This window comes from Schistocerca cancellata, chromosome 4 (assembly GCF_023864275.1).
Source record: "Schistocerca cancellata isolate TAMUIC-IGC-003103 chromosome 4, iqSchCanc2.1, whole genome shotgun sequence".
NCBI lineage: Eukaryota > Metazoa > Arthropoda > Insecta > Orthoptera > Acrididae > Schistocerca > Schistocerca cancellata.
In genome coordinates this window covers 593,816,581-593,843,734 of record NC_064629.1, presented here as the reverse complement: position 1 = coordinate 593,843,734, position 27,154 = coordinate 593,816,581, and the positions used below count along the sequence as shown (strand labels likewise).

Here is a 27,154-nt window from a genome sequence, read left to right as displayed (position 1 = left end):
AACTTCGTGTGTCGTGTCTGTATAAAAGCATTTTCCCCTTGTACTTGCCGAAAATTTGAATCATAAACATTCTGGCATCTTCAGGAGATTTTGAAACATGTTTTTGGTGGCAGCAAAATTTACAGCTATTCTTGGTGGTCCTGCACGTGAACATATGCATTTCTTGTTTCTTAAATTTCGAAGCTAAAGAATGGCATTATTGCTTTGACAGAATTGGCTGAAGGCCGGCCGAAGTGCCCGAGCGGTTCTAGGCGTTACAATCTGGAACCGCGCTCCGCTACGGTCGCAGGTTCGAATCGTGGATGTGTGTGATGTCCTTAGGTTAGTTAGGTTTAAGTAGTTCTAAGTTCTAGGGGACTGATGACCTCAGAAGTTAAGTCCCATAGTGCTCAGAGCCATTTGAACCATTTTTGAATTGGCTGAACCACACTGAAGAATACTAGAAGTAAATAAGGAATCTTATCTGGTTTAGTTACTAACACCGAGCGTTAGTAGGCAGTCTAAAGTTCTGAACACTCTCTAGTGTCTGCTAAATGCTAGAAGTGGCAGACGCAGGCGTAATTAATTCCAGTAGTGTTGAATACAGCATATTGCTCCGCGGAACAAAGGACCAACGACATCAAGCGAATAAGTCAATAGAAGTATAAAAAGTCTTCGGTTGGCGTTATAACTTGGGAAGAAAGTCCACCTACAGGCTTTTATTTCTGCAGGCTATTGGCCGGCTGGTACTTTGAGTACACTTCCGTACTCCTAGTTTTACCTTCAGTTGCCGATCACTACCTTGAGTACGTCTCTGAACGTAATTGTTTCTCGGCAATGACAGGATATATTCTAGGATTAATCGATTCAGATAGTACAGGAATGTTGCTAGAGCGTTAAAGGACCGGTATATATCACGGTAAGAACTGGACCTGTAGCGCTCTATATGAAAACGTACTCTTAAAAGAATATTTGAGGTATTTCATCTGGGTCGGTAGTCTATTTCCTACCATTTATGCTGTCGTATGGGTTCGCTATTTTCATGATTCGGCAACTCTGTTTTGTATGTTTAACTCTGTGGTCGATTGTCCTCGTTTCTCTATAGTCAAGTAGGGAAAGGATTAGTGTGTGTGTCACCTGCTTGTGAATCGTGTAAACTTTTGTTTTGCGTTTTATCATATTACAACTATTTGAGTGACATTTTCTGAAGCGGAGAGTGGGGATCAACATAAAGTTTCCCTAAACGAGTGTAGATAGCCACTTAGAAACAGTTACGCTGGCCGGCATAGTAGAACAACAAATCCTGATTGAATCCTCTCCAGTATCGCAAGGTAGAGCGTTGCGCCGCAAAGTGTACGAGCAGCTCATCGGGAGTATTCGTGTGATTTCGGGGAAGTCCGTGAACTTACCATAGTGCTATTACTGAAAACCTCAAGACTGATCTCGTTATCGAAAAGTCTTGCCGAAATAAAATTAAACAAATTTTGAAAAAAAAAAACTTTCTTTGTTGGTCAGCGAAGATTTTGTTTCATTCTTCACGTGGAAATATTTTCTTTTTTGGCTTGTGCAGAATAAATTTTTCAAAAAATAGGTTATATAACTCACATTACTTAACTAACGGTGACTTAGGAATGTATAAAAGATGACCTAGTTTGGAGCTGACGTATTAACTGCTAGTACAGTGCCGGTGGTGGTTAAAGGAAATTACAGAGGGCAGTTTCATCACAGTTACCATGGTGATATTAGAAGCTCGTAAAATTGCTATAACCATTCCTATCAAACGGAAAACGCAATGACGAGTAGGAAGAAGTTAATTTTCGATGTTGGCAGCAGAAATTCGTCGGTCTCTTGTGGCCAGCGCGAGGTATTTCTGTTCTCTGAAAGTAGTGCTGGCAGCTTTTCTTGTTCACCAGAAACTCGGCCATTGATCCTACGTTTTGTGTGCACCAAGGTGCTTACGTTACAGTTATCGCTGGTAATTTTTGAAGTCTTTGCCGCAAAATTATTCTGTTGGACAGGCATGGACTACAGTTACGGCAACTCTCTCTCTCTCTCTCTCTCTCTCTCTCTCTCTCTCTCTCTCTCTCTCTCCTGTGTGTGTGTGTGTGTGTGTGTGTGTGTGTGAGGGGGGGCGCGGCGCGCGCTTGAGCAATGTTAATAGAAAGTCGATAGCGGTTAAAAAAACTAAGGAATGGCAGAAATCTGTTATATATCACCAGTACACTATATGTAAACAGGGATCAGAGCACAACTTCGTTCTGGCAACTAGTTTCTAAAGTTTCGGTGGGGCTCACCTTACCGTCACTCTCTCGCGTGTGATCTGTAAACAGCTGAGTTTCCCGCTATGTTAACATATTTCCAAACACACTCCACACACTGTCTTAGCAGCTACCTGTAATGAATTTCAAATGTCGAGCGTGAGTTTACAAAAGGAATGATAACGACCGTTCGATTGTTGTCAGTAGTGTGTGTTATAGAGCACCAATCCTACACTAACACTTGCAAGATACCTGAGAGGCGAGAAAACTTAGACTGTACTCTGTGTCGTCCACGTACAGGTTCACACCCGTATTCGTCTATCTCACAATTATCTGACGATACACGGGATTGAAATTTTCATCTCGGGTGAACGCTTAAACAAGGAAAAGTATGGTAAAGACATAACAAACGTGTTCATTGACAACTGGTGACACCACATTTCATGCAACTGGCATTGTTTGGGTGAAGGTTGTATGATATACACGCAGAAGGCCATGTCCTTGGTGTAAACTATGCAGCCGTAAGAGTTGCCAAGCTGAGAACGGTAAGAGCGCGTGCCTCGTATTTATTAGTCTGCAGCGGCTATTTGCTGATAATTCACTAGTTAACAAATTTAAACTTGTTTCTGCATTTGGTTTGTAGGATTTATTTCCTTTTGGGTTGCTGAGTTCACTGATACAATAAGTTTTCCTCTATCAAGTTACACTTCGAAGACCGCAGAACCAAAAACAATACTGGCGAACATCGACCGCATTAAAACGTACAAGAAATACATATTCAGAACTTTAGAACTCAGTAGTGTTTAATATGTACATACGGACATAGCACCAATAGAAAGCCTAAATTAATTGACAATATATTTTCAACTTTAATTTCATTTGGTATTCAAAAAAGTTAACGATGCTCTTTCATCACTCTCTGACAAGACCTCAGCAATAGTCGTCCATCATCGAAGGGTTCCAGTGATCGCGGTTACGGTATTCCATCGTACGGATGTGCTGGTGAAAGCGTTCACGCCGCCCTTCGCTTATAAAAAGTAAAAAGTGAATTTTAATATATATTCTACGTCTCATGTTCTGGTAGCTGTTTAACAGATCATTCACAAAGGGAACATAATCATCTCCTCTGTTGTACAAAAAGCCCTTCACAGTAGTTTTGAGTCCGCAGCTCGTGGTCTAGTGTCTAGCGTTGCTGCCTCTGGGTCATGGTGTCCCGGGTTAGATTCCCGGCCGGATTGGGGATTTTCTCTGCCCGGGGACTGGGTGTTTGTGTTGTCCTCATCATTTCATCATCATTCGTGACAGCAAATAGATTGCATTGTGTACAAAACTGGACTGTGAAAAAATTGGGACTTTGTACGGGCGCTGATGACCGCGCAATTGAGCGCCCCACAAACCAACCATCATCATAATCATCATAGTAGGTCTGAAAGAGGAACAAGCAAATAATTCGATATTTGTGAGTTCGGTATCAAAAGTTGAATCTTGCATAAATTTTCTTATTTGTGGTCCAACAAATAAACCTTTCAGCTTTGCTTCCCTCAACGTAGGAAACTGTATTGTGGTTCTTGACGTCACCGCTGTCCCATTGGCGCACAAAAAAAAAAACTTGAACCCATCATGTAAACTTAAGGATTGCAAGTTACACATAGGAAGAGGCAACCCTTCCCGGGATATAGCCATCTACACTGAAGATACATTTGGATACTTTATTTTATGTCTAGTTTAGCTTGAATTCCCTCCAATATTTGCGAGATAGAAGTAAAAATCTGAAAAATAGTATTAAGGTTCACACCATACCACTGGAAGGGAGGATAGCATGGCCCGGCGTTTTTCTTTCAGCCATTTCGTTTTAAGTGGTAGTACAGGTTATGCAGGCAATATGACACTCAAAATTTTTATCTTGATCACCAATAGGGCTATCAAAATACAGTTTATATGCCTCATTAACTAAATCAGTGATTGGTTTTCTTCGATATTTTGGGATGAATTTCCACATAGCAATAGCTGTCGGGGTGGTTTAGACAATGATACCGTTTGCCAGTTGCTATTTTTTACTAAGTGTAAGTTTTAAATGCCACAGTGTTCCACTTTCTATCACAAGAAACAGTCACTTAGATAATAAAAATTCGTAATTTACTGTTTCGAGGTAAGTGTGAGGAGGACTGTACCATGCGTGTTTCAACATGTGCTAGATCATAATCACTTTTGCACTATGGTCCATCTTGCCATCAGGCAAGTAAAGTTGATAATCTCGCCACACATGCCATATAGCATTATAGTGACAACGTGTAGATCTCCTGGCATTCTTGTGCAAAAAAAATTAAAGATGGACGCCTAAACAAAAGACAGAAAACAGTGAAATACGGGAAATAACTAATAAACAATAAAAACCCTAAAAACTCAAATCTTATGTGCTAGAACATTTTGAAAGGTTGATTCGAATTCTACAAACAAAAATATACGACTGGATGTCACAGCTCAGATGCAAAATACAATAGGTGATCAAAAGTATCCGGATACCTGGCTGAAAATGACTTAAAAATTCGTGGCGCCCTCCATCGGTAATGCTGGAATTCAGTACTGTTGGCCCACGCTTAGCCTTGACGACAGCTTCCACTCTCGCAGGCAAACGTTCAATCAGGCGCTGGAAGTTTTCTTGGGGAATGGCAGCCCATTCTACACGGAGTGCTGCACTGAAGAGAGATATCGATGTCGGTCGGTGAGGCTTGGCACGAAGCTGGCGTTTCAAAACATTCCAAAGGTGTTCTGTAGGATTCAGGTCAGGACTCTGTGCAAGGCAGTCCATTATGGGATGTTGTCGTCGTGTAACCACTCCGCCACAGGCTGTACATTATGAACAGGTGCTCGATCGTGTAGAAAGGTGCAGTCTCCATCCCCGAATTGCTCTTCAACAGTGGGAAGCAAGAAGGTGCTTAAAACATCAATGTAGGACTGTGTTGAGATGGTGCCACGGAAAACAAAAAAGGATGCAAGCCCCTCCATGAAAAACACGACTACACGACCACACCATAACACCACAGCCTCCGAATTTTACTGTCGGCATTACACGCGCTGGCAGATGACGTCCACCGCGCATTCGCCATACCCACACCGTGCCATCGGATCGCCACATTGTGTACCGTGCTTCGTCACTCCACACAACATTTTTCCCCTGTTCAGTCGTCCAATGTTTACACTCCTCACACCGAGCGAGGCGTCGTTTCACATTTACCGGCGTGATGTGTGGCTTATGAGCAGCCGATCGACCATGAAATCAAAGTTTTCTAACCTCCCGCCTAACTGTCATAGTACTTGTAGTGGATCCTGATGCAGTTTGGAATTCCAGTGTGATGGTCTGGATAGATGTCAGCCTATTACACATTACGACCTTCTTCAACTGTCTACAGTCTCTGCCAGTCAACAGACGAAATCGGCCTGTGCGCTTTTGTGCTGTATGTGTCCTTACCGTTTCCACTCACTATCACATCGGAAACGGTGGATCTAGGGAAGTTTAGGAGCGTGTAAATCTCTCGTACGGACGTATAACACAAGTGACACCCAATCACCTGACCACGTTTGAAGTCCGTTAGCTCCGCGGAGCGCCCCATTCTGCTCTCACGATGTCTAATGACTACTGAGGTCGCTGATATGGAGTACCTGGCAGTACGTGGCAGCACAACGCACCTTATTTGAAAAACGTATGCTTTGGGGGTGTCCGGATACTTTTGATCATATAGTGTAGCTGTTGAGTAGCGATACAGCCCTTCTACTAGCTCGTCACAAAAGTGTCCATCCTGCGTGACCTAAGCGCAGTTTAGACGACGTAGGAGCATAAAAGTTGAAACTTGTTCCAGTGAGTTCCCCACGAACTTTACCTATTATTTATACGTCAACGATTATTATGCGTGGCGCCTGATTTTAGTTTTTATTGGGAAGTTCCGTGACTTTTGGAAAATCTTTAAGTTAAACAAGGTCCGCTTATTGTTGAAATGGACTACCGTCAGAAGGGGACTGAGCTGTTTTCATTTTTTACTCTTAGGCTCTGAAAATGAAATCGTGAGAGGAAAATTCCGTAGTATGGATTCTGCTTTTCGTAGCGATTTGTCCAAATAATTGCACGAAAGTGCCTGGTCTTCGTTGCTATCCTTGGCTTTGATGACCAGGTGGTGTAGATGGCGAAGAAAGATTGTCATAACCAACAATTATTTGGTGATTGACTACGGCAGTTTTCGAAGAACTAAAACCCAGCTATAACCTAACATGATTCCTGTTATTTCGAGCTTCGAACCATCAGACTAGATCATTTTACCCTGCGCGTTGTTGTAGAAAATGGGGAGTGATTTCAGAAAATAAGTTACACATATCGTCCCACTCAAAGACCATTGCACACGGTAGGACTGTGCTGTGATAGTACCACGCGAAACAGAGTAATCACCATCATCATTAATTTCCTTTGGGCCTTTGTCCCACTTTAGCGCGGGGTCGTCCTTGTTACCACGGATTTGGCGATGTTAGCGTCAGAGGGTGGCCAGATGGACTTCCTGTCGTACCCAGGGTCATTCATGTGTGTCACTTTGCAGTGTAGTGTAGCATGCAGCGACTGAAATGGCGCGGCAACTGAAAACTTACTCCAAAGTTGGAGTAAGGGGAACAGTAAGACGTTTGTGGGCAAAATGTTTAAACTGCTCGCAGATTCCCCGTGTAATTCTGTATGTATGTGGACCAAATTGAATGTCGCGTTCAGCCGAACTGAAATGGTGCCAACAATTTGACCGAGGCCGCACAGACGGGGGTGATGCTGATCAGGAACGAATGTCATAGACGACAATCTCTAGTCAATCTAGGAAGAATGCCAGGGGGAAAAGATATTGTCCAACGATGAGGACATCTACACAGCGGTTCCAGTATGGTCCGTAACACAAGAGCAGCTTTCTTGGATGAGACTGGTAGAGCGCTCAGACTGTTGTTTACAGATACTTAATGACTGAGTTGAAAAACAGGGTCATTCATCTGTGTCACTTTGCAGTGTAGTGTAGCATTCAGTAAAAGTGACTTGGTCTGCCATAATAATGTGTACCTTTCTTTCTGAAATCCACTCGTACGTTAAGCTGTGCAATATTTACATTTAATTTCAGGCTTCGATATGAACAAAACAGTTTTTGATGGGGGAAGCTGAAATAAAAAAATAAGGAAACTATGCTTATCTACGTGTTCGGTTGAATCTTCATGGTGAATGAAGGTTAGTATCCGCATCTTTGTCTCGCGAGAAGTTAGAGATTAGGCAGTTACCATTGTGTGTCAGACGTGCCGGCACAGAACATCAGACCCAAGTGTGGCAACACAATGCAAGCCGGTAGTCTGCGTATTGTCTCACGGTGTTAGTGCGTACGGGTGAACGCAGAGAACGTTGGTTTTGAGGTGCAGCAGTGCAGTTATGAGCACGCTCCGTTAGCTCTGCAGTCTTCATCATACGATTTTACAGGAACTATTCGGTTAAAAATTTTATTTTTGCGTTAAATACAGCTTTATATATGAACTTCATGCTGAGGCTCCCGTTTTGTTACTCGGCATAGTTGTGATATTTCGCATTTAAGTGAGACACTGAGCGATATTTGAAAGTTTACAGTGAAAAATAGGGGTCGCTATGATAGAGCGTCTGGTGCATATAACATTAGACATTGCTGTGTATGAAATTTAGCTAAGATTGAGTTTTTCGTTAATCTTGAGATGGTAGCTATCCACAGTCTCGAGAAAATGTAGTGCACAAGTCCCGATAGCGAGCGCCAACGATAAGAATATTTCATTATACCTTTAAAATCCCTCGTCTATCATGAACGGTTTAAGATACAAACCTAGATTTTGGCAAAGAGGAGAGTATCTTGCCATAGGGTTAACATGTGGAACTTCGCGTCATAAGTGAAGAAATTACACGCTTTTTATACCAAGGATGCGCTTTCTCATAAGTTGTTGACCTGAGTTGTCCTCAGCTCCACCTTCAGGAGGTTTGAAGTGCAGAAATAAAATATTTTTAGTATGTTTCAGTTCCAGCTGTTCGTTACTGAAAACTTCCTGGGATACGGGACTCCGCTAAAATTGGAATAAAAAGTAACTAGATAGCTATACACGTTACTCAGATATCGTCATTGATTAAAGTTCTCTGACAAAAAATAAGTTTAACAAGTGAGACGAAAATGAATCGCCAATTCCGATGCAGTTTTTAGGGAATTCTGTAACCCAGGGTATTCTTAATAACGAACAGTTGAGACTGAAACTAACCAAAGTATTTCCTTTCTACACTTCCGTCATCTTGGACATGGGAAAAAGCACAGCAAATAGAGTACGATCTTTCCGATCTTATCCTGGTAGAGGGAGAGGTAGTGAATCTTTTAACTAAAAATACACTACTGGCCATTAAAATTGCTACACCACGAAGATGACGTGCTACAGGCACGAAATTTAACCGAAAGGAAGAAGATGCTGTGATATGCAAATGATTAGCTTTTCAGAGCATTCACACAAGGTTGGGACCGGTGGCGACTCCTGCAACGTGCTGACATGAGGAAAGTTTCCAACCGATTTCTCATACACAAACAGCAGTTGATCGGCATTGCCTGGTGAAACTTTGTTGTGATGCCTCATCTAAGGAGGAGAAATGTGTAGCATCACGTTTCCGAGTTTGATAAAGGTCTGATTGTTGCCTATCGCAATTCCGGTTTATTTTATCGCGACATTGCTGCTCGCGTTGGTAGAGATCCAACGACTGTTAGAAGAATACGGACTCGGTGGGTTCAGGACGGTAATGCAGAACGCCGTGCTGGATCCCAACGGCCTCGTATCACTAACAGTCGAGATGACAGGCATCTTATCCGCATGGTTAAAACGGATCGTGTAACCACGTCTCGATTCCTGAGTCAACAGACGGGGACGTTTGCAAGAGAACAATCATCTGCGCGAACAGTTCGACGACGTTTGCAGCAGCATGGACTATCAACTCGGAGACCATGGTTGCGGTTACCCTCGAAGCTCCATCACTGACAGGAGCGCCTGCGATGATGTACTCAACGACGAACCTGGGTGCACGAATGGTAGAACGTAAATTTTTTCGAATGAATCCAGGTTCTGTTTACAGCATCATGATGGTCGCATCCGTGTTTGGCGAGATCGCGGTGAACGCACAGTGGAAGCGTGTATTCGTCATCGCCATACTGGCGTATCACCCGGCGTCATGGTATGGGGTGCCATTGGTTACACGTCTCGGTCACCTCTTATTCGCATTGACGGCACTTTGACCAGTGGACGTTACATTTCAGATGTGTTACAACCCGTGGCTCTACCCTTCATTCGATACCTGCGAAACCCTACATTTCAGCAGGATAATGCACGATCGCATGTTGCAAGTCCTGTACGGGCCTTTCTGGCTACAGAAAATGTTCGACTGCTGACTTGGCCAGCACATTCTCCAGATCTCTCACCAATTGAAAACGTCAGGTCAATGGTGGCAGAGCAACTGGCTCGTCACAGTACGCCAGTCATTACTCTTGATGAACTGTAGTATCGTGTTGAAGCTGCATGGGCATCTGTACCTGTACACGCCATCCAAGCTCTTTTTGACTCAATGCCCAGGCGTATCAAGGCCGTTATTACGGCCAGAGGTGGTTGTTCTGGGTACTGATTTCTCAGGACCCAAATTGCGTGTAAATGTAATCACATGTCAGTTCTAGTATATATTTGTGCAATGAATACCCGTTTATCATCTGCATTTCTTCTTGGTGTAGCGATTTTAATGGCCAGTAGTGTATATTTTAATTCATCAGTAATATTGGTTTCGATTGACAGTTGTCCAGATTCAAGTCGTCGGTGTGTGTTAGCTGAGTTATGCTGGAGTTTTATTGCGTCAATTCGACTCTTCAGCATAAAAGCAACATCATGCTATTAGTAATAACAGATTTGGTGCCTATTGATCTGTGGATTATAAGATTACGAAACCATAAATGCCATTATTTTATGAACCTCTTGATAGATACTCATAAGACGAAAATAGATTACGAACACATAATATGTATCTTTACCACACACACAATAATGAAGGTTGGTTTCAAACTGCCTACGGTTTCTAGTGCTAGCGACGTAATACCAACCTGGATGCGTAATCGCTTAGCCTCTGGGGAAGCTCAGAACCAGACGCACTGGCATCGATGTATGTTCACCCTAAACTCTTTCATGTGCAAGTACTTAGGACAACAATGAAAGAAAATGAAGAAGCAATACGCAGATCTCGGTCAGCTGTGGTTTGTGCAGCGCGCTGGTTCTGCGGCTGGCGGCTGCTGCGGTGCTTCACATTCCCGTCTATTTCCGGCCATTCAGCTGCCGTTGCTATCTCTGTTTTCAGTTGGCGGTCGCAGCCTTGGAGCTCGATCTTCGCGCCGAATGCCGCCTTACATCACGCCCATAATGTATGCAAAATCGTGGGCGCTGCGCGAGTCACCGCTGTGTTGCCGTTGAAGACGGTTGAGTCATGTCATTTGGGCGGGAAACAGACACGCAGCATCAAACGGCGAGAGCTTTTTATAAACTAGGTCATCCATGCTTGTTTATAATTACAAAAAATGCCCTGTACTAATGGCTTTACTTAAAAAAAAAAAAAGGCTCTGAGCACTATGGGACTTGACACCTGAGGTCATCAGTCCCCTAGAACCTACAACTACTTAAACCTAACTAACCTAAGGACACCACATCCATACCCGAGGCAAGATTCGATCCTGCGACCGTAGCGGTCGCACGGTTCCAGACTGAAATGCCTAGAACCGCTCGGCCACAACGGCCGGCGGCATTACTTCGTTTGTAAGTAGTCTATAAGAAGACAGAACCAGATGTATTGGAAGAACGCTAAGGAAATGTAACTAAAGGGCCAGTCAGGTAGCTTACAAAACGCACGTTGGACCAGTTTTTGAGAATTTTACGGTGTTCCTGGGACCCTATCCTAAGTGTTTGGTACTTGGACGGAGATGGAATGTTTGACAGTTCTGTGGAGTCCATGACACATCCAGAAGCATTTTTTGCTATGAGAGCTCGAAACCAAACTGTCACAATCCAGCTCAACCTGACCACCGCTGAAGAAGGGCAAACTAGTCTGAAACTGGTGAAGTGAAAATAAATTATCATAGAAAAGTGATTGTCGCAGTTGTTTCAACCCTTCAACATATAGGTTGCTACAGCTAAACTTTCGCTTCTTCGGCCAGTGTAGACGGAACACTACGGCAGGGCTACCTGACTTCATAGGAATGATGTTCAGCATGTGCGCTGCAGGATTTGCGTTGTTAGCGGCGTTAGCGTCATGACTTGCCGTTAGGAGCCGGTATTGGCAATGCGATGAAGGGTTGAAACAAAAGCACCAGTGTGCATTATAGACGCAGGAATACGGAGAGGTTGTCTTTCCGCACCGGGATTGAAGACGACGACGATGATTAGGAAATTCGAATTAACTGTCAATCTGGGAATCGCTCGTAGGAGAGACGGCCAGTTGCAACATAAGTTTCAGAAGTAGTTATTGTGGCATGGCTGAGAATGATGGAGGTGGTGTGCGATCTTCAAGCATTTCACGAGTTGTCAAGACAGCTGAACATTCCATGGTCCACGTTTCGGAAAGTGCCGCAGACAATTGTGAAATGGTGTCTGTAGTGCTATTCCAGGCTGTCGTGGATGCAGATGGTCGTCACAATGAACAAAGTTTGTAACCTGGCTCGTAGACATGGTACGTAGTTAACTCTCTTTTCCCCCTCCTGTGGAAACTGTTTCTCTCGATGGTTTATTCGATATTTCTTTTCCGCATGTCCTTACAAATGTTTCCACAAAGTTCAATTGTCCTACGATCGCTGGTTTTCATGGGGGCCCCCTCGAGTAGCTAAAAATTTAATTATAACCATCCTGTACCTTCTTTCAAAAAGTATTTCGGATAAAAACTACGAGAACGTAATGGGAGGAATTCGGGTTTATACATTTGGGTATCTACAGTTATTCTTCCAGCCTATAATCGGTGAATGAAATACGAAGTCGATGGGAAAGGGGGGAGGGAGGTAGGGGATAGGAGAGAGATTGTTTCACAGTGCACTCCGCCACACATTGTACTGCAACTTACTGCAGATATAGTGAAGTGTAATAGTGGTCTAATATGAAGTTCTCATACTTCATTAACGCCAGTTTTATTTTTACGGAAGTTAAGAGCTTTAATCTTAAGAACCAAGTTGGGAGGAATGCTCTAAAAGTATCTGTATAGTATGAGAGGCACAGAAAATATATCTGAACTGCCAAATTCCTGCCATGTAGCCCACCGAGTCATTTAACGATCCTCTAGTCTAGAATATATTTTTGCGAAAGCGGCAGGGGTAAGATCCAGGATTCTTGTGTGCCATGGCCGGAAATATGACTGAGTGTAAACACCAAAAAAATTCTTGTGCGTTCAATAACACCCCCCCCCCCCCCCCCCTACAGACAATTCAGTCGAAAAGCATTTGATGACGCAACACTTCAAGTTTACATTCTGACTGTAATACAGACCATATGCTCGCAACGATTTATAGTTCTCTAGACTGATCATTAGCCTTCTTTTAAGTACTGATATGGCTAAACAGAATTAAGTGGGTTCTTTTGCTATGTACCATGTACACTTCTATCCCGCTTCACGATGTTCAGACTGCATAACCTGAATTTTGATATGCTCATATCATGTCGAAATTGTTAGTAGGTTAACGGCAGCTGAAGATAGAAATAAATAGAAATAAATTGCTGGAACTGGTAATGTGTTTTGGTTGATAGGTGACCTGGGCGTAATAAATGCAGGGTTGTCCATTGATCGTGACCGGTCCAAATATCTCATGAAATAGAGTCAAACGAAAAATCTACAAAGAACAAAACTTGTCTAGCTTGAAGGGGAAAACAGATGGCGCTATGGTTGGCCCACTAGACGACGCTGCCATAGGTCAAACGGATATCAACTGCGTTTTTTTTAAAATAGGAACCCCCATTTATTATTACATGTTGGTGTAGTACGTAAAGAAATACGAATGTTTTAGTTGGACCACTTTCTTCGCGTTGTGATAGATGGCGCTGTAATAGTCACAAACATATGGCTCACAATTTTATACGAACAGTTGGTAACAGGCAGGGTTTTTAAATTAAAATACAGAACGTAGGTACGTTTGAACATTTTATTTCGGTTGTTCCAATGTGATACATGTACCATTGTGAACTTAGCATTTCTGAGAACGCATGCTGTTACAGCGTGATTACCGGTAAATAATACCACATTAATGCAATAAATGTTCAAAATGATGTCCGTCAACCTCAATGCATTTGGCAATACGTGCAACGACATTCCTCTCAACAGCGAGTAGTTCGCCTTCTGTAATGTTTGGGTATGGTGCTTCGGCGAGCAATCCACCTGTCATGAAATATGCTATTCAATACCGCTTCAACCGCACGCGAGCTATGTGCCGGACATCCATCATGTTGGAAGTACATCGCCATTCTGTCATGCAATGAAACATGTTGTAGTAACATCGGTAGAACATTACGTGGGAAATCAGCGTACACTGCACCATTTTGATTGCCATCGATAAAATGGGGGCCAGTTATCATTCCTCCCATAATGCCGCACAATACATTAACACGCCAAGGTCGCTGATGTTCCACTTGTCGCAGCAATCGTGGATTTTCCGTTGCCCAATAGTGCATATTATGCTGGTTTATGTTACCGCTGTTGGTGAATGACGCTTCGTCGCTAAATAGAACGCGTGCAAAAAATGTCATCGTCCCGTAATTTCTCTTGTGCCCTGTGGCAGAACTGTACACGACGTTCAAAGTCGTCGCCATGCAATTTCTGGTGCATAGAAATATGGCACGGGTGCTATCGATGTTTACGTAGCATTCTCAACACCGACGTTTTTGAGATTCCCCATTCTCGCGCAATTTGTCTGCTACTGAAGTGCGGATTAGCCGCGTTAGCAGCTAAAACACCTACTTGGGCATCACCATTTGTTGCAGATCGTGGTTGACGTTTCACATGTGGCTGAACACTTCCTGTTTCCTTAAATAACGTAACTATCCGGTGAACGGTCCGGACACTTGGATGATGTCGTCCAGGATATCGAGCAGCATACATAGCACACGCCCGTTGGGCATTTTGATCACAATAGCCATACATCAACACGATATCGACCTTTTCCACAATTGGTAAACGGTCCATTTTATCACGGGTAATGTATCACGAAGCAAATATCGTCCGCACTGGTGGAATGTTACGTGATACCACGTACTTATACGTTTGTGTCTATTACAGCGCCATCTATCACAAAACGAAAAAAGTGGTCCAAATAAAACAATCATTTCTTTACGTACTACACGAATATGCAATAAAAAATTGGGGTTCCTATGTAAAAAAAAAGCAGTTGATATCAGTTTGACCTATGGCAGCGCCATCTAGCGGGCCAACCATAGCGCCATCTGGTTTCCCCCTTAAAGCTAGACAAGTTTCGTTCTTTGTAGTTTTATCGTTTGACGCTTATTTCGTGAGATATTTGGCCCGGTCACTATCAATGGACCACCCTGTATATAATCATGCGCTTACTAGTGATTCGGCTAGTGGATGGATGGTGCCATTAAACAGCTCGTTCCTAATTTCCAGCTGACGGAGTCATAACCACAGAATGGTTTCTTTAAAGCTCCGTCTACGTAGTGATCATTATATGTGGGTCACTAGCTCAGTGGGACAAGGGGAGAAAGGAAATCTGACATCGCGTTGAAATAACTACTCTGCCATTCACCTGAACTGCTTCAGGGAAACTACAGGAAGTGTAAGTTAGGTACATGCACTGTGATAAAGCCTAGGGTGTGGGTAGTGCGCGGTCCTCGAACATCATAAATGCTGACACATGCCTATTCAGGCTAAACGGCACCTGCTACAGCCTGCTTGTATTACATTTATCCAGTCATGTAGGGCTGGGCTAGCACGGGCTACTCATCGAGCTGCTAATGCGATCAAAGCAGGAAAAAGTTTGCTTAATTAAAGCTTGCTAAATGAGTACTAAGAGGCAGCGAGGAAAGATAACCCTCCAAAACAGGGTTGATAAGGAAAAGCCGCCTCTGGAAAATCACGCGGTTTGTGTTACAAATTCTGCAAGCAAGCTTACGATGTGTGGTGGAGGGTACTTAGAGTATTGTTGTTTTCCACTCATTTTTAGTTCCATTTGCGAGTGCTTGGCGGAAAGAGCGACTCTCTGTAATCCTCCGTATGAAACTGAATTTGTCTGGACATTTAGCTAGATATCTGTACTATCCCATCAAAAATATCCGGACATCCTTTTGTAATGCGTGAGTGATCACCACATACTAAGACAGGCGGGCCCGCCACTGTAAAAGGAGGCAGGGAGTATTGTGTTGTCAGTAGAGAAGCAGTGACGGCAGGATGTGTGGGTGAGGAGGGGTCAGTGACTTCGAATGTTGAATGTCACCCGAGTAACAAACTCGTCTGGGACATTTCGACCATTCTGCAGCTACCCAACTCTACCGCTGATGAAGTGATTGTGAAATACAAACGCGAAAGGATCAACCAGCTAAACCAAAACCAGGCAGATCACCTGTAGTGGCGGTGGTCAGGGACCGTTGAGCAATGCGGATGCTAGTTGAAAAAGAGAATAGCATTAAATCAGCTGAAGGAATAACTCGTCAGTTACGAAGTGTTGGCAGCAGTATAGCTAGCACAATGATGGTGCTTAGCTCCGGTGACATTAAGCGCCGCATGGAACTCGGTTTGTTGTTCGTGTTTCACTATTGCTATATTGCATGCGTTAGCGATCATCGTTTAGCAGTTGTCTTTTGTGTGCTAAGAATTTATGGGCGTGTGATGGAGTGGTGTTGCAGGCCCGGGCATGGACTAAGTTTTGGAGACTTTTTTTCAGTTGAGAAAAGGCTTTGGTCGGAAGTTGGATCGGCGTCATTAGAAATCGATCGTTTCTGAATCGTTGTGTGTGGATTACGTTCGCTTACGTTTGAGAATAGCGCAGTCAGTGTGGCTCCAAGCGAAGTGTCGGTTTCGAGCGGCCAGACTGAATTCCGAACGAGAGTAGTGGTTTTGCTTATTGTCCTCATCAACAATTAGCGTGCTTTCGACAGAATTTCCCTCTCCTTCTCCCGTTCAGACATTCATTCCTTTCGCCTGATGCACACACATGGCTTAGTGGAGCCATATTGACTACGCTAATCTCAAAATTAACCTAACTTAATTTCACGGAAGAATTCAAAAGGCTTATATTCAACGACGCAGATTCAACTTCCTATGAAATGTATTGAAAGTCTCTTCGGATAATGACAGTTCATTGCGTTTGTCTGTACAAAGCATGTAAGTGCGCTGCTGGCGAGAAACTGAGTTTTCGTGCTACAATTCGAAGAGGCCCATGCAGAAGGCATACTTTCTACCTGTGAGTGACCAAAGTGTTTCGCATAAAATGTACTATCTGCAGCTGAAATATGGTCACCTTAACAACGTAAATGAAGTAACATACATACACTGAGTGGATGTAAATGTAGCTTTGAATGTGAAAACTTCACCTAATACCTGCTTCAATTTTCTAGAGAACTGTTAACGCTGAATAGCGTTGTCACTACTTCAAACGCGGAAATGGCTTTCAGAAGGCGTGGTTTTCAATTCTCGGAATAGTCGTCTAGACCAGGGGTCTCCAAACTACGGCCCGCGGTCCGAAACCGGCCCGCGTTAGCTGACCGGACATCCCCGGTATCTGGCCCGCCAAATATTTGAGGTGGTACCTAAACTGCCAACAATTGAGTTTCGAGGCCTATCGCGACCAATATACCGCGACATTGTGGGAGCTCTATCTTTACAAAGCGGAAGGTCATGGTTAAACTTGTGGCTCACCACAATAAACAGACAGACCATTCTCCGTGCGATAGTTTGGCGAAAACATTTTAAGTAAAAAAATTCTTTGCGTTTTATTCTACTCAAGAGTCTGGTGCAAGTCTTTCAAATGGACGCCACTTCGGCGAATAGCCTTAGTAATCAATCATTATGGAAGATGCTTCTTAAGCGAGGTTTCACTTTCTTTTGATTACGTTGTAAAATACATACAGAATGTGCAGTGATATACTTTTTTGTCGGTGAAATTCGCCAGAATAAAATACGCCAGAGTTTCGGTCAGGTGCGTCCACCAACCAAAATTATGTAATTAAATAAAAATCTTAGTTCGTTTCAGTGCTAGCTATTTCCACAACCTTAGATTTTTGCGGTTTCATCTTTCCTTTAGCCTTACATTACGGTGATCATGGAGTGCTAGGGTGCTTTAATCCCACTAGGTAGATCTTGGCCCTTATGACTTCGTGGAGAAGTCAGTGTGGCCCGCGGACTATTGGTCTAGACCTAAAATATGGGTCTTTTCCTATAACTCTGTGAGTGAATTCTGGGATGGTGCTTTCAACAAGCGGCGATTAATTTCAAAGGTGTCGTTATATGCCTAAAAAGAACCGTCCTTCTCTGAGAGACTCGCCGCGATCTCGAATGGGTTGCAGTGTTACGGTGAGGCTGTGGCAACGGTGAGAGCGGTTGATCAATCTCCCTTTCCTTCCCCTGGGCCGCGCAGCCTAGCCGGGTGGTTGGGTGCGCGCGCAGGGTGGCAGGTGCCAGTGAAAGGCACGCGGAAACGCGCCTAAGGGCGAAAGTTGCGCAGCACGCCGGAGAAACAATGAATTTTCTGAGAGGCTGACCACCTGGCTGCACTTGCGTAACGTGCGCTCCGCAAGTGGAGCAATGCGAAAGCCAGCTGCTTGCTGCACGCCACGCCACGCCACGCTTGCTTCACACCTTCGCTTGAGCTTGCGAAAGTCCAAGGACGCGGGCTGCATGCTTTGAAGGACTCTTGAGCCACGGCAACTCGTTCTTCAACGTTGTGTGCAATATCCCTGCAATAAGATTGTTGCTAACAGAGCACCACCGCAGTATGGACTTAATAGAGCCGTGAATGAAACTTGACGTTCCCGGACCCATCTCGACAGTTACACTAAGTGTGGACAAGCTAAACGAAGCCTTCTAAACGGAGATTAGAGCCGCATTCATTTTTAATGTCATGTGGCTCATGCCGTTCGTGCGTTCCTGTTTCATCTTACTGACGGCCACGAAATGTGATCATTTTTGGAGGATGCCGCGCGCAGTTTATGGCGGGATTCGGTTCAATGTACGAGCTAAGCCTAGGAGCTTAAGAAATAAGGGCGAGCAACAGGTACCTTCTGCAACTTTAGAGCGAATGACACTTGGTGAGCAGCCAAAGCCACGGGTACGCAAAGGCTGCGCGGTCAGGCTGGGTTGACCGTGCACTTTTGCAGAGATACTTTACTTACGGTTGCCAGGTACTCCCCTTTTTACCGTCGGCTCTCGCCACATACTGCAAGTATGGCGTGTCCGGTTTTCGTTAGGTTTCTTAGCGATGAAGACGAGGAGGCACAACATATCAGATGGAAACATTTAGGGCAAACATGAATAATATGTACATAATTTGCCAAAGACTACTTAAAATCCTAGAAGTGTGAATTTAACACTCAAAGCACTTTCAATGTATGACAAAAGTTGATGCTCCAACCTGGGAACAAGCAGCAGAAACTAGATTTTTTTTTTAGGTAGAAAAAGCGTGAAGTTGGATGGTAGTAAAGCAAAATTTCACGAAATTCAAGCAACATAAGAGACGACTCTGCGTTCAAGAAACTTTTGGCACATGAAAAAGGGACATCTTTTTCCAAATTACAGCACGATAATGAATTTCACTCTGAATTATTGAAATTGACAGAATATTACTAAGCAATTCCAGGCCATAATGCCAACTCTGAAAGGGTGTTCTCTTCCATAAACGCCCAATGGACAAAGGAACGCAATAAATTGCAACCCGGCGAAGACGATGTTTTTGTTGTTGTTGTTAATTAATTTGAAATTATCCTCTCAAGAATTCCACGAAATGATTTCCAAGACAAGGGATTAAATGAGCAATATTGCTACTTTATTAGGGATTATTGTTATTTCACGATAATTCTAACTAAAATGACCAAATTTATTGAATATCTTTTTGTTTTGCGTCCCAGAAAAAATAGAAAATTACTTATTTTGTTGAATGGCGAGCATTTAATTTATTTTCAGATAAGATTGTCTACCGAAGAAGACTGAGCACGTAGTTGCCATTAAAACCTGACAAATTATAAGGCTGTTAACTGACCGTTTCTGTAGTTTAAGCATGTTTAAAGTCGATCTCGCAAAAAAACTGACTGCAACTGATTATTAATAAACGTCTGAAAATAACCAGATGACTCTATTTCTATTTAAAACAGGAAGTCCATCTTCTAGGGCAAAATTTCCGGCTAAAGATAACGCAGTCTGGGTTTTCCGTTTTTGGACCGGGCAAAGCTAACCGTAGTGCATATCCATTCATACCACACAACCACCGAATTTAACTACGTCAGTTCACAAATTAAAATTTCTCGGAAGAATTTGAAGAAATATCGCCTACCAAAGCATAATTCGGCCAATTTTGAGTACTGTATTTTTGTTTGGCACCTTGTCAAGTTGGATTAAAATACGACAGAAAAAATCATAATGAGTTGTGCGAGGCCAGCACAGAAGTGCTCACCGAACTCCTTGGTGATTAACTATATTTAAGACGTGAACAGGTTGAACCCGAACAAAACCGTCAAAATTTCAGTGCTGTTCAGGGATATTTTCTTAGTATTTGGGTATGAGGGACCCGTGGTCTATGGTAACTCGTTGCAGGGTAATTGTACGAGGGCTATCCACAAAGTACATTACGTTTTGGAATTAAAAATAAAGTATTGGAAATTTTTTTATTATATACAGATGAAAGCCACACTTACATACTACTTTTCTACATAGTTGCCATTTAAATTAAGGCACTTGTCGTAGCGATGGACGAGCTTGGAAATTCCTTCGTCGTAAAATTCAGCCGCCTGCGCTTTCAACCGCGTGGTTACCTCTTCTTTTGGGACAGAAAAGATGTGATTTTTGTGGATTTCCTGGAAAGAGGCACTACAATAAACTCTCAAAGGTATTGCCAAACTCTGCACAACCTCAGAAGAGCAATACAAAACAAGCACAGGGAAAGTTGGGCTCAAAGATCTTGCTGATTTACGACAACGCCCGGGCCCACATGGCAAATGCCACCCGTGAAGTTCTCGAATCTTTTAAGTGGGAGTTGTTTCCTCATCCGCCGTACAGTCCCGACCTGGCACCAAGCGACTTCCACTTATTTCCAGCAATGAAGAAGTGGTTGGTTATGCAGCGTTTTGATGACTATGCACAGCTTCAAGAAGAGGTAACCACATGGTTGAAGGCGCAGGCGGCCGAATTTTACGACGAAGGAATTTCCAAGCTCGTCCATCGCTACGATAAGTGCCTTAATTTAAATGGCAACTATGTAGAAAAGTAGTATTTAAGTGTGGCTTTCATATGTATATAATAAAAAAAATTCCAATACTTTATTTATTTTTAATTCCAAAACCTAATAATTGATTTATTAGGTCTGTTACCCCGATTACTTTTCTGTGTAAATAACTTCAAAACAGTGGAAAAGTCTGTAATATGCGGTCACCAAAACTTACGATACAAAACAGAATAATACAACGATCCCCAGCCTAATCACGTGCACTTCTATCGCAGAGTAATACCGTCTCGCTCTGTCATTGCCTTCAATGAACCCATGCATGAGAAGCATTTCGGCCAACTCTTCTTTTGTAAACCTATCCATACTGCTGCGTATCGCAGCATAGACAGAACCTGGCAGACCTTGAATGCAAGCTGGAAGAAGGGAATTATTCTTGTCAACAGCAAGTACCGTGACTGAATAAAACAGGTGTGTTTCCGAATAAGACATACAGCCCATCTCGTCGACATTTCCACTTTCGTGCAGATATTTTCAGTGCAGTACAAATACAAAGATAAATTGGGGCGACAAAAAAAAAGAACCAACAGGAATCACTCGTAACGATCCACTGGAGACCACGCGTCAACTACACCAAAATACTCAGAAAATGTTGTTGAATATCACTATAAATTTTATCGGTCGAGTTTGGGCTAACGCTGTATAATGGGAAGAAGTATTCGTCTTCAACTTTTGTAGTCCTCGGTCGCGTATATTATTAAGATACGCTGATAATTGTTACTTTGAAACCGTCCAATTACAACTGACTAAAACAAAATTTATGTGCTCTGCGCGTTTTTCCATTATCCATCTTCAGTGGCCTGGAATATGTACATATTTTTGTTCGTACTATTTATTTTACATTTAGGACGTTGTATAATCGGTCCTGGAGCTTTCTCCTTCTATATGCCGCAGTAATAATTTAAAGTTCTACTTGCAGATTTTGTGGATGCTGATCTACATGTGTTTGTTCCTTTGTTACGAACGGTCCCAAAGTAACGATCAACAACATACCGTAAAAGCTATTAGTCTAATTTTTCGTTGGCAGATTTTCCAAGATGCAAAATTTGATACACAATATACACTCATAAATACCCTAACGGTCAACAATTAGCGTTTAGTAGGATCTTTTGACCTGATGGCGGAAATTTGTCACGCCATGGACACTAAAAGACATCGAAAGCATTGGGCCCAAACACTGCTCGATGGCATCGCAGATAGGATCAAAAGTACTTGGTAAAATGAACTGGTGGCCAACAGGCACCCTTCTTTCCTTAGTGTATTCTTCCAACCATTCTGACTCCATCAGGAGCCATGAGGTGGTGCATTGTTGCATTATCATGCTGAAGGTATAGGATATGAGCGGGCTGGTGTAAGTGGCTAAATGCTAGTCCGTTACCGGATAGTAGGTTTTCTTATTACTCGCAGTTGAGTGACATGGTAGACGTATTGAACCCCATTTCATCCTTTTTACACATATCCACACGAAGATGCCTACATCACACAGTTAAATGCTGTCGTGTTGGCAAATGGGTTGTCATCTCGCACGATGACGACCCAAAACATTACGATCAACTCTTTAATATCACGTAGGTCTACTTTTGGACTGCAATATAGCAGCAGTTCTGCATAGCATGGCTTCTAAGAGTCCTAATTAAGTTCCTGGAAGTGTGTGGCACCAGATGTCCACGCAACGTTCACACTGTACCCGTAAGGTACGGGTCGGTGTTTTGTGGGTGCGGAGCTGTCCTCGGTAGAGTCCCATGTTTGTTCTGTTACGTTCAAATCGTGTGAATATGGAGACGAAGATGTAAACGTTAATTCACTATTGTGCTCCTGAAAAAACTGCAGCACGATTCTGACCTTGGGACACAGTTATCCTGTTGGAAAATCACATCACTGCCGGGGAAGACGAAGGGATGTAGGTGGTCCGTAATAATGTTCACGTAGTCCACGGCTGTCGTTGTGGCACAGAAGCTCAGGTGAAAGCCCCTCCACCGGCCTGCAGGCCTGCGTCCGTGGCGCGGTGCATATTTCGAGCTGGTGTTGCCCCAGATGATTGCGTAGCGTATTCGTACACAAACGTCGACATCGTGGAAAAAGAATTATTCGTCCCACCATACGACTTGTTACCATTAAACCTCTCTGGCCCAGCGCTCACACCAGTCTTAAATGATGATGTTGTTGGGTCAACATGGGAACACGTAGTGGTCATCTGCCCCGGAGCGCTATGTCATACAATGTACGTCGAACGGTGTGCTCTGGAACACTTGTGCCTGCAGCAGCAATGTAATCTTTAGTCAGATTTTCCACTCGTAGCAGCCTATCCCGCTTTACGGATCTGGGAAGACACTGTCCTCCGCGTTGCGCGATGAGGCGTGGAAGTCAAACTCGTGGTCTCCTCCTCGTTCTTTCACCACCCAGCAACTATTTTCCGTGACAGTCGCACGCCATTAGCCAACTTCGTCGTTTCGGAGCTACTCGTTCCCAGACGCCGGGCCATAAGCAACCGCCCTTTCGTTAAAGTTGGCTGTGTCAGTAGATATCCCTATTTGTTTTGTATCGTCGTTAGAATGATCTATATAGATACGCCGTAAGCCACCGTAAGATGCGTGGCGTAAGGTACGCTGTACCACTACATGACATTTCCCCTCCTGTTCCACTCGCCAGTAGAGCGATAGAAAAGCGAGTGTCTGTACGCCTCCGTAAGAGCCCCGATTTCTCGTATCTTACCTTCGTGGTCCTTACGCGTGATGTATGTTGGCCGCAGCAAAATCGTTCGGCAGTAAGCTTAAGATGTCGGTTTTCTAAATTTTCTCAATAGTGTCTCCCGAAAAGAACGCCGCCTTCCCTCCAGGGATTCACATTTGAGTTTCCGAAGCATCTCCGCAAAACGTAAGTTTTGTTCGAACCTACCGGTAACAAATCTAGCAGCGCCCCCCCCCCCCCCCTGGTACGGATCCCAAACACTCGAGCAGTACTCAAGAATAGGTCGCAACAGCGTCATATATGCGGTCTCCTTTACAAATGAACCACTCTTTTCTAAAATTCTCCCAGTAAACCGAAGTCGGCCATTTGCCTTCCCTACCACAGTTTTCACATGCTTGTTCCATCTCATATCGCTTTGCACGTTACGCCCAGATATTTAAACGACTTGACTGTGTCAAGCTGGATACTAGTAATACTGTATCCGAACATTACAGGTTCCTTCTTCCTACTCATCCGCATTACCTTACATTTTTCCACATTTAGGGCTAGCTGCTATTCGTCAGACCAACTGGAAATTTTGTCAAAGTTGTCTTGTATCTTCCTACAGTCACTCAACTTACACACCTTACCGTACACCACGGCATCGTCAGAAAACAACCGCAGACTGCTCTCCACCCTGTCTGCCAAATCATTTATGTAGGCTATATAGATAACAGAGGCGGTCCTATCACATTTCCCTGACGCCCTCCTGACGATACCCTTGTCTCAGATGAACACTCGTCGTCGAGGACAACATACTGGGTTCCATTATTTAAGAAGTCGACCAGCCACTCCACTTATCTATGAACTTATTCCAAATGCTCGCACCTTCGTTAACAGCCTGCAATGGGGTACCGTGTCAAATGCTATCCGGAAATATAGAAATATGGAATCTGCCTGTTGCCCTTAATCCATAGTTCTCAGTATATCATATGAGAAAAGGGGAAGCTGACTTCCGCACGAGCGATGCTTTCTAAAACCATGCTGATTCTTGGACATAAGCTTCTTAGCCTCAGGAAAGTTTATTATATTCGAAGTGAGAATGTGTTAAAGGATTCGGCAACAAACAAAAGTTAGGGATATTGGTCGGTAATTTTGCGGGTCCGTTCTTTTACCTTTCTTATATACTGGAGTCGCCTGCGTTTTTGCCAGTCGCTTGGGACTCTGTGCTGGGCTAGAGATTCACGATAAATGCAAGCTAGGTAAGTGGCCAATGCCGTAGAGTACTCATTGTAAAATCGAACTGGGATTCTATGCGGACCTGGTGATTTATGTTTCCAAATCTTTAAGTTCCTTCCCTATCCCAGGTGTGCTTATTTCTATGTCGTCCATATGGGAGTCTGTCCGATGGTCAAATGACGATATGTTTGTACGGTTCTCCTGAGTGAACGGTTTCGAGAAAGTGAAATTTAAAACTTCGGCTTTCAGTTTGCTATCTTTAACTGCCATACCAGACTGGCCAACAAGGGACTGAATGGAAGCCTTAGACCCGCTTAGCGATTTTCAATACGACCAGAATTTTCTTAGGTTCTCTGAAAGATCTTTAGCAAAAGTGACGGTGGTAGTTGTTTACCCCTGCTCAGCTCATATACTGTACTTCCCTTACTTCATGTGCCTGTCTCGCGGTGAACGTTGGTCATAATGTTTTGGCTCATCACTTCGTTCTCTACGTATTTGTTTTGGCGTCAGCTCAAGAGACTAAGCGGCCTTCATGTTTCAAGCGTCTAATGGAAGTGTTTTGGCGCCCACATTGATTTGTATGTCGTGTGAGGGGCAGCGATTTACGCACCTGTTAGCGGGGAGGTGGTTCTTGACTGTAATATTGTTCACTGATCGTTATTGGCCAGCATTGCACTGGTGGGGGATTTCTGTGCAGTGGACAGCAGTGATAAGGCCCCGATCAAATACGCAGAGCCGCACGGAGTGGCCGCGCGGTTTGAGGCGCCATGTCACGGATTGCACGGCCCCTCCCTCCGGAGATGCGGGTCGTCTTTCGGTCATGGGTGTCTGTGTTGTTCTTAGCATCAGGTAGTTTAAATAGTGTGTAAGTCTAGAGATCGATGACCTCAGCAGTTTGGTCCCTTGGGAATTCGCACAAAAATGGAATATTTTTGAAATACGCAGCGTTGGACTGTGACACTTAAGCCCATTCTGTGAGCAAATGACATCCTATTCACGTGACACGCCGAAATATTACATTCATCGGCGAAAAATGGGGATTCTTTCTATAGCACAGAAGTTACTTAATTCAGCTGCTCTTTAGTATAAATTAGAGCACATTGAACAAGAGTTGGCATGGGGGGAGGGGGCGATATCTGGAGTCTAACCTTTCCCCGTAAAGTACCGAGGGGCTTTGCAAATCACATTTACTTGTATGCGGAGGAGCACAGCTGGCTCAAATCCTCGCCCCACTATCCGAATTCACCTGTTCCGTGGTTTCCACTCACCACTTTGGCATTGCTTCTATCAAAAAGTCCACTAAGATTCCTTTCTTAGTCTAATTTCAAATATGTCTAATGACCAAGTCGATGGGATGATAAGCTATCGTGTTTCACGTTTAGGTATCGGTACTACGTCGGATTTCTGTGGAAATAAGAAATATTTCACACTCCCGCCACTAGATGACGAGAAAAGACATTACTGATATAAGACATAAAAGATTCAAATCCACAATTACAACAGTTGATTGATACTGGTGTACGGTCCTTTCGTTACTTAACGGTCATGATTTAACGGGCTGGTTTTAGATATATTCTTTTTCAGTTAAACCAGCGTTGGAAATAGTGATAAAAGAACAGCAAGATGCTTCCATTTGTTTGAAAGGAATCTCTACCCTCCTCCCCCCATCCCACACTGAACAAATTGCATCTTTTCGACAGCAAATAGTTCGCTTAACAAAGGTATGAGTAGTGTTTTCAACTATTGTACATAACAAAGTAAGAAGAGTGTGTTAAAACCGTGGAGCAGATATCAGAAGGCAGAATAAGCCAGTCCTCTCACAAATCCCTGTAAGGCCTTTTGTTACCAGCTGGCACGCAATCAAAAGCTGTGCAACCTCCTAACCACCGGCGTGCGTGTCGCTCAGTTTTCTCTCTGAAAGCTGATTCAGGTTACTGGCCGTTGAGAAACTTCTGCGTTCGCTTGTTGCGCTCTTACGATACCAACCACACACTCCACCCTTCTCCCTCCCCCCTCCCCTTCGCCGTTGTCTCATTTTCCGCGTCCTTTTCTTACGTTCATTTTTAGGACCCTGTATACATCCTGACAGGTGCCAAATGCGCTTGAACAAGAATGAAAAAGTCATACAAAATTAACTCGAACCTAGATGAGTGAGACTAATCACAAAGTGCCATTACATTCGCCATTTGCCGGCCGGAGTGGCCGAGCGGTTAAAGGCGCTACAGTCTGGAACCGCACGACCGCTACGGTCGCAGGTTCGAATCCTGCCTCGGGCATGGATGTGTGTGATGTCCTTAGGTTAGTTAGGTTTAAGTAGTTCTAAGTTCTAGGGAACTTCTGACCACAGCAGTTGAGTCCCATAGTGCTCAGAGCCATTTGAACATTCGCCATTTCAGTTCTCAATAAATGAAGATTTTCTCTTGTGTTCTAGAGCTTCGACGAATTTTATAAATGGCACTACACAACGCCGTAAGCTGCTGTTTACTTTAAACAAACTAAATAGCAACGTTC

The 27,154-nt window shown here is 43.6% G+C and overlaps 1 protein-coding gene across 2 annotated transcripts in view; it reads left to right on the top strand.

The window, feature by feature from the left end:
* Window positions 1–27,154, top strand: part of LOC126185198 (protein FAM214A) — a 240,625-nt gene that overhangs the window by 101,391 nt on the left and 112,080 nt on the right. The window lies entirely within an intron of this gene.